Below are 8,950 nucleotides of genomic sequence, written 5' to 3' on the forward strand. Positions count from 1 at the left end.
TTTTTAAGATTTTATTTAAGGGTGCCTGGGTGGCTCAGTGGGTTAAGCCTCTGCCTTCGGCTCAGGTCATGATCTCAGGGTCCTGGGATTGAGCCCCACATCAGGCTCTCTGCTCAGCAGGGAGCCTGCTTCCGCCCCTCTCACTCTGCCTGCCTCTCTGCCTACTTGTGATCTCTCTTTCTCTGTCAAATTAAAAAAAAAAAAATCTTAAAAAAAAAAAAGGTTTTGTTTATTTGACAGAGAGGGACACAGCAAGAGAGGAAACACAAGCAGGGGGAGTGGGAGAGGGAGAAGCAGGCTTCCTGCGGAGCAGGGAATCTGACGTGGGTTTGGTCTGAGCCAAAGGCAGAAGCTTCACCACCTGAGCCACCCAGCTGTCCCGTTCTTGAAGCTTTTATTCCCAAATCCTTACTGTGACATCTGTACCTTCAGGGCACAGGAAGATCTAGTCAGTATGGCGACAACTGGGGTCTCCAGTCACAACTAATGTAGCTACAGGCATGCACGCTCAGATCAATCGCATATCCTCATACAGAAATTAGCATGCAGAGGTTCCATGTAGAGCAGCCATTTGTGGCATAAAGACTTACAATATATTGCCTCTCTTTAAAGATATCATCCAGGGGCGCCTGGGTGGCTCAGTGGGTTAAAGCCTCTGCCTTCGGCTCAGGTCGTGATCCCAGGGTCCTGGGATCAAGCCCCACATCGGGCTATTTGCTCAGCAGGGAGCCTGCAATCCTGCCCCGCGCCCCTCCCCACCCCGCCTGCCTTTCTGCCTACTTGTGATCTGTCAAATAAATAAATAAAATCTTAAAAAAAAAAAAAAAGATATCATCCCAAACCAGAGTATTTCCATCCTCCTGATCGCAAAATAGTTAGAGGGGCAGTGGGTTAAGAGTCTGCCTTCTGCTCAGGTCATGATCCCAGGGTCCTGGGATGGAGCACTGCGTGGGGCTCTCTGCTCAGCAGAAAGTCTGCTTCTCCTTCTTCCTCTGCCCTATTCATAGTCTCTCTCTCTCTCTCTCTCAAATAAATAAAATACTGAAAAAAATAACTAGTTAGAACTGTCCTTGTACTCTGGGTAAGGCTGAGATGTACAGAAAGCCAAAACAATTGGTCACCACTCAGTTCAAGTGAAAAAAGTCAAACTAACTTTCTGATCTTTTATCCAGGTGTGTCACAAACAACTTTATCAGCAATTTCACTGATTTCAGAGTGAATTTACTTAGAATTATCTTTTGAGTTTTATGGGTTTTATGGGTTTCTTCTATACCCTTGATGTCTGGCTGATGTGTTTTTTCTGACCTGTGGAGGTTTAATAGTGAATGATAGTCATTTGCTGATGGCATCAGTGAAAACTGCTACTTGCTGCAGAAATTTAAAATAAGGGCTTCTTAAACTCGACATTTGAACCAGGAAGAAAAAGCAATGCCGCCATGGAGCGCTGTGCAAACTGGACAGCCACACTACAGAAGTCTTCATGTGGGGAGTAGCGCCCCCTAGTGTTTACTTTGCGTAATCTGCATGGCCATCCGTGGTGGCTCTGAATATAGCCGCCAGTTGGAGAGAGCTGCAAAACTGTGGTGGTGTTAACAGTGAAACAGGAGATGTTTAAAATAAAAAAAGGAGGCTTCCATTTATATGCCTTTCCTCCCACACTTTAAAAGATTGTGATGGAAAGAGAAGACAGGAACCACTGGGCTTATAGCACCAGACTTTGCACATATGTGAAAGAAGGGCAATGTTGCAAAATGAGAACTGGTCGGGTAAAAAAAAAAAGAAAGAAAGAAAGAAAAGGAACTTGGAGACTCTGCTGAAATCTCTAGTCTGCATTTTATTTTATTTTATTTTTTAAAGATGTATTTATTTGAGAGAGAGCACATGCACACAGTGTAGGGGTGGGGGGCAAAGGGAGCAGGAGACAGAATCTCGAGCCGACTCCCCGCTAAGTGGGGACCCCAATGTGGAGCTTGAGCTTAATCTCAAGACCCTGAGATCGTGACTCGAGCTGAAATCAAGAGTTGGACATTTAACCAATAGAGTCACTCAAGTACCCCACTGGTCTGCATTTTAAAGCCTTTTCTCTTACCTTTGCAAATGTTATATCCTTCTTCTAAAGAACCACAATAGGTTCTTTAGATGTTCCTCCCTACAAGGCACTTCGAACAAATGCCAGTTACCAAAAAACACCCTTTTTAAATTAGATATTTTCCTACATATGGTTTGAACTAAGTACCAGAAGGCTCTCACTACAGAAAAATGTGGCAAAACTAAATTCACAAGACCTCATTCTGCCAGGGCCTATTCGGTCCACACAAATCTAACATGGATGGTCCAGAAATTCAGACCAGACAAGGAGTAACAACTAGAGCTGATGAGGGTCTCCTTCTCGGGCTTCTTTCCCACACAAGCCTCTCTCCCAGTCCCCAGGAGAGCAAGGACCAATTCGGTTGTGCAGACATTTCCCAGAGTACTACTGTTCCTTCAGATTTCTGGCATGGAAGGACACCATAGTTCTCCAATAGTTTAAGGGAAGATATTTTATTTCTATTGTTTTGAGACAACATCACTAAGTAGTTTCAATGAAAAAAGTTTCAACATTGTATAAGCAATGGATGATAACTTATGTGAGAGGAGACGGGCTCATTCTCCAAACTGGCTACTCAGCTATGAAACGAATTTAAGAAAAGCATTTGGTGATTAGGTACGAAGTTCTAGGGTAATAATATTGCAACCAGAAATGATGGTGAAAAAGAGGCAAACCACATTCACTCAGTACTGGAAGGCAAGAAGAGTTGAAGGCAAAAGAACGCTATTAAAGAAGGTCTCAACTTTCTCAGAAAATGGAACTTGTTGGCAGGAGGTGAGGGGGGAAAAAAGTATAAAGGATACCAATTTAGGCGCAGCTGGCTGACTCAGAAGAGTGTGTGACTCTTGATCTTAGGGTCATGGTTTGAGTCCCACCTTGGGTACAGAGATTACTTAAAACAAACAAACAAAAACCCACCAGCTTAGCAATTCCAGAAAATAATATATAGGCCGACCTCACAAGGTTGTGAACATGAAGAAAGGAAATAGGAGGCAAGAAACAATTCAAATGTCCCTGGATTTATCTCCTGATCAGGGAAGACACCAAAAACAGTCTGAGGTCTCATTAAAAGAGCAAATGAGGAGATGGGGACTAAAATTCCAGGGTCTTACCGTTAAAGACTTGCAAAGAATGCTTAGAAATGCTTCATGTAACAATCACAACAAATGTTATATTTTAAAAATATTTACATGTAAATTGGAAGCTTCTTGATCAAAGAGGGATGTCAACGGGCATCCCCCTTTGGGTGGGTGACCCAGTCAGTTAAGTGTCCACCTTCCGCTCAGGTCATGATCCCACAGTCCTGAGATGGAGTCCCACACTGGGCTCCCTGCTCAGCGGGGAGTCTACTTCTCCCTCTGCGCCACCGCCCCCCCACCGCCCCCTGCTCACGGGTGCACTTTCTCTCTCCTTCAAAAAAATAAATAAGTAAATAAATAAATAAACATCTTAAAAGGAAAAAGACGGATGTCAAAACAAAGAGATGCCCAACACATTATGGAATTCTAGAAAAAAAAGTCTTGTTAGTCATGACTAAATAAAACAAGATCCAGGAGTAGCTAAGTACTAAATAAATAGTGAATTAAACAGCGATGCGAAATTTGAGCATAACATAAAATATATTTTTAAAAGATACATTGGTGCCACCTTTTGGCCAAATTAAAAATATACACAAATTACAACCTACAATCACATTTTAATTTCAAAGAGATCTTGTGAGAGACACAGATGTTAAATTCAAACATTATGTGAATAGATTTAAAACTGCCTTGCTATTTAATATGGCTGATTTTTAATCCTTTTTTAAAAATTTTTTAAGAGCTAGGATAGAAGATAATATCAATAGAATTTAATTCTGAACTAACACATCTCATGCTCTGTAAGTACTCCTTAGTCCTTGACAACCATCACAAAACTTATTTTAAGCTTTTGGACCAGGACTTGTGAACTTTAGCACTAATGTTTTGGGCTGGATAATTCTTTATTGTGGGTGGAGATGGGGGTGGTCATCTCCTGCACTGGGAGATTCTTAGCAGCAACCCCAGGCTCTACCTACTGGATGCCAACAGCAACATTCCCCACACCCCGCCCAGTTGTGACAACTGAAAACAGCTCTGTTGCAAAATGTCCCCACAGTGAGAGGGATCACCGTGTGTCTAGTTAAGAGTCACCTGGCCACAGGTGCTCAGATATTTGGATAAACATTCTGGACATGAATGTGAAGGTGTTTTTGGATGAGATAAACATTTGAATCAGTACACCGAGTAAAGCAGATTGCCCTCCCTAAAGTGAGTGCCTCTCATCCAGTCAGCAGCAGGACTGGATAGAACAAAAGGCTGACCCTCTGAGATCAAAGGGAATTTCTCCTGCCTGTTAAGCTGGTACATCAGTCTTCTCTTGGCCTTGTGGGACTTGAGCCTACTGGCTTTTAGACTGGAATTACACCATCAGCTCTCCTGGGTCTCCAGCTTGCCAGCTATAGATCTTGGGACATCTCGGCCTCAGATTTGTGTGGGCCAATTCTCTATAATCAATCAACCTCTCTCTCTCTCTGTACATAATAACCGCTGGTTCTATTTCTCTGTAGAACACTAATACACGCCGGCTGAGAACCACTGTTTTGATTACATTACTAGAGAAAATACAGTAGGGAAGAAGGAAGAAAGCAAAGCAGGGAACTACTGGGCAGTGGCTAGAAGTTACCTTTCTTTCAAGAGATGGCAATTGGAAGGTACTTGAGTAGGATGCCAATTTTCTATTCACACTACAGTTGATAAGAATGGGGCTCAGGAGCACCTGGGTGGCTCAGTGGGTTAAAGCCTCTGCCTTCAACTCAGGTCATGATCCCAGGGTTCTGGGATCTAGCCCCACATCAGGCTCGCTGCTCGGCAGTGAGATTGCTTCCTCCTCTCTCCCTCTCTGCCTGCTTCTCTGCCAACTTGTGATCTCTAATAAATAAATAAAATCTTAAAAAAAAAAAAAAAAGAATGGGGCTCAGTGATGCATTTTTGCCTCATTCATCCAAGATGTTACCTGGCACAGAGACATACTGACCCCAGTGCTAGGACGACAACATTGGGCAGACCCCGCTGCAAAATGAGAACACAGTCTGTAAGTGGGACTAAAAAAAGGTTTTGTTTATGATCAAGTCACATTAATTTATTTGTCATGATAAAATACATGAAATTCACTGCTTTCATTCCAAATAGAGGATACTAAACTTTCTAAAATAATGTTTCTGAAGCAAACTCAAAGTCTGTAAGGTAGAAGAGCTCAGCCATACAACACGCACTGTTCACCAGAGTCTCCCAGATTCGCCATGTGTTACTTGTTCTTGGAAGATTTCTTCACTGGGTCTTTTTTATTGCACACGTTTTTGAAATCCAGTTTCTTTGAAACGAGTTTAAGTTGCTATCTGATCTAGTCTGACTAAATGACTTTATGTGGCACCAAACAGAAGAGTTGGTGGCAGCTCATGTCCAGTGTGTTGGAGCGGTGTCTCCTAAGTAACCCAGTGTGGCACACGGAAACAACAGATTCTTCCAGGTCTTGAAGACAAACATCAGTCTGTGATTCCTTGCATTTAAGACATCCAAACTTGGGACTGTATAATCTTACCAGTTTTCAAAAAGTCCAACCATACAAACATGGAAGTATAGCAGAGAATAATCAGTTCTAGATTTCACTCTTAGGAATTCAAAAATTAATTATAATAAAATACCACAGAGCTACATTTAGTTTAAAACGTACAAAGACACAAATTACATTATAAAAACTCTCCATGTGGCTTATTTACCTCAATTACTACTAAAAAATGACACACTTATCAAGGATCTGGATTACAACAGTAAGAATTGGCCTGTGCAGATAAACATTAATGGAATTGTACCATTTTTCAGAGCCTCTTTTTCCATGATTAATATGTATTTCCTTCTGTTTAAAGTGAGGCCTTTCCGTTAGGAATTACTTCCAATAATGAATTACTATGTTATTATCCCCACCCATTTACTTTCTAGATGATCTACATCAAAGTAATGAAAATGATATTTTCTCCATTGCTTTTGTTCCTCTTCCCATATGTAAAGAATATGTTTGGGGGAACTTTCCATGAGGCTGAAATTGGCAGGATTTATTCCATATAATGCCAAAGAACTAATATCCTTCTTCCTAAAGGCTAAAGAGAAGTACTGGCAGTTAAACTACAGTAGAAAAGGAATTCCAGCAACAATACTGTTTCCAAAATATTTCTAAAAAATAAGATTTGTGTCAATTAATTATTAAGTATTAAATAATATATGACTGCTTCTAAGACATTCTAGGGTTTAGAGGTTGGAATCCTGAAGTTATTAAGTTTAGCTATAGAACACATGTAGTTTTCCTTATATGGTTGCTTTTTGTTAAGAAAAACCAAGAGAACTTAACACTTTTTTTTTATTTTGTTAGAGAAGGGTATAGAGGGGCAGAGGGATAGGGAGAAAATCTTAAGTGGGTTCCATGCCCAGCACAGAGCCCAACATGGGACTTTATCTCAGGACCCAGAGATCATAACCTGAGCTAAAATTAAGAGTGGGACACTTAACTGACTGAGCCATCCAGGTGCCCCAAACTTCACAAAATTTTAATACAAATCCTCACAACACGCCTGTAAGGTAGGTATTACTTATAACCACTTTACAAATGGGAAATCAGAAAAAGAGAGCATGAAATAATGATCTCAAGAGACATAAATCAAGAAATTTTGTCTTTTTGTATAGGGCAGACTGCACTTAGGAGTTCTAGAGTTGTGACAATATACTAATAGCAACAAATACTGAAAAAAGTCTGTTTTTCTTCAGAAGACAACTATATGGAGGATCTGGAAAGAAGGGAAAATTCTAAGATGATCCAAGAAGAAAATGTCTGTTTAGTATTTGCCTAATATACTGATTAAGGTGTATAAAGCATTTCCTGTTTGAAGAGCTTGGTAATCATTATGCAAACTGTACTATATGGTTCAAATTACAGCTCCATTTTGCAGATGACATGGTCAAAACTAAAGGTTTTAGCTGCAAAAACCTTTTTTATATAAAATAAGATTTTCTTAGTAAGGAATCATGTCTTAAAAAAATACATGCAGGCACAGCATTCATTAATCATAGTTATTTTAAAAATATGTCGAATGATGAAAAAAATTAAACTGGGGTCAGTCCCCACAGCACTATTCACTGGTTCTCTGGAACCCACCTCTTGGGGCTATTTTTTCTATAAAATGAAATTAACATTTTTCCACTTCCTAAAACAGAGAGACTATTATGAAGACTAAGGAAAGGGGCGCCTGGGAGGCTCAGTGGGTTAAGCATCTGCTTTCTGCTCAGGTCATGATCCCAGGGTCCTGGGATGGAGCCCCACATTGGGCTTTCCGCTCAGCAGGGAGTTTGATAGTCCCTCTTCCTCTGACCCTCCCTCCACTCCTGCTCCCTCTCTCTAAAAAATAAAATCTTTTAAAAAAAGAAAGAAAGAAAGAAAAGGCTAAAGAAAGAATATTTGCTTTGAATTTCTAATATCAAAAGGAACTATATGAATGAGAATAAAAATACAGTTAACCGTTATGTTCTTAACATCCAACAAATGGAGATACATTTCAGCTTTGAATTAATGTTGTCTGCCATGGCTAATCAACCATAGCAAAACTCTTAGAATTTCTCCAGACCCTGCCCTACACTGCTGCCCTACTCCTCAACTCATACATACCCAAAATCCACCCGTTAGCTACACGTTTCTTGTGTCAAGGACCAACGACTGGGCGAGAAAGAAAGAACAGAGAAAATAGAAATCAGAAAAATTGTTCTCCTGAGAAAAGTAAAACTACTTGAAGAAGGCTAGGGAATATATAGTCTAAAATACATGAAATCAATGTTAATATTTGTGTTCATCTTATGAGACGGAATTGTTGAGGGAAGTGTAAATTTGAATAAATTGCTTGAACGACTAAAGATTAGACAAAGTTCTCACCCCAAGGAGCAACACATTTGTTTTTAACCACTCCCAGTATAACTGATCCTGTATCAGCGGCAACACATCTCAGTCTTGACCCCAGGAAGCCTTAGTCGTTTGTCTGAGGCGGAAACTCAACTACCTTAAACAATGCCCACTGGTTTCTTCATTCAGCTTTCAAGAAAAACTTATCATTTCATAATTGACCTAAGGACCTTACTGTTTACCCACAGAAAACCTTTGTGCCCTTCGAATGAGCTAGCTTAGTCTTTGAGCTCCCTTCTGACTAAAAGCCCTGACACTGTCAGGAGATGTCCTCTGAAGGATGCCATCATAAAGGAGCTCAGAGTTTCTGCATACACTTAATTTCTAAGCCTCACAAACCAGATCTATTAACATATCTATGAGGCTTTGAACGGGGCAGCATACCCAAAAGATGAGGCTGTTTCAAAGCTTCTCTCTTTTGTTATTCTGGATTATCTAATCTTTTAAATTTAAATGTTTCAGAAACAGTTTAGATCTATCCTTTGTGGAGAAGTTTGACCAGCTACTCCCAGCCACAGAAAGCAGGAGAATGTATCGTTTAGTCCATCAGTTTTAATTTTTCCGATGTTATAGCTTTGTAAGTTTCACTGCTATAAAAGGGAGCTAAGTTTATTCACAAAGGAAAAGCTATCATGGATTTCAGACATAGTTCTAGGACATTGACTGTATCTACTGCTAGTTTTATGGATTAGGAAAAAATGAAAACTGTGTTATTGAAAAAACAACTTTTTCAAGTGATATGTAGAAAACTAACATCAACTTGGGCAGCCTAGAAAATCCTCGGACATTGAGAGTAGAAAGGTAATTTACATTTTATCATTTTCCTCTTTAACACTGATGTAA

The sequence above is a fragment of the Mustela putorius genome, unplaced genomic scaffold (assembly GCF_011764305.1).
Source record: "Mustela putorius furo isolate JIRA1106 unplaced genomic scaffold, ASM1176430v1.1 tig00000129_pilon_pilon_pilon, whole genome shotgun sequence".
Classification (NCBI taxonomy): Eukaryota; Metazoa; Chordata; class Mammalia; order Carnivora; family Mustelidae; genus Mustela; species Mustela putorius.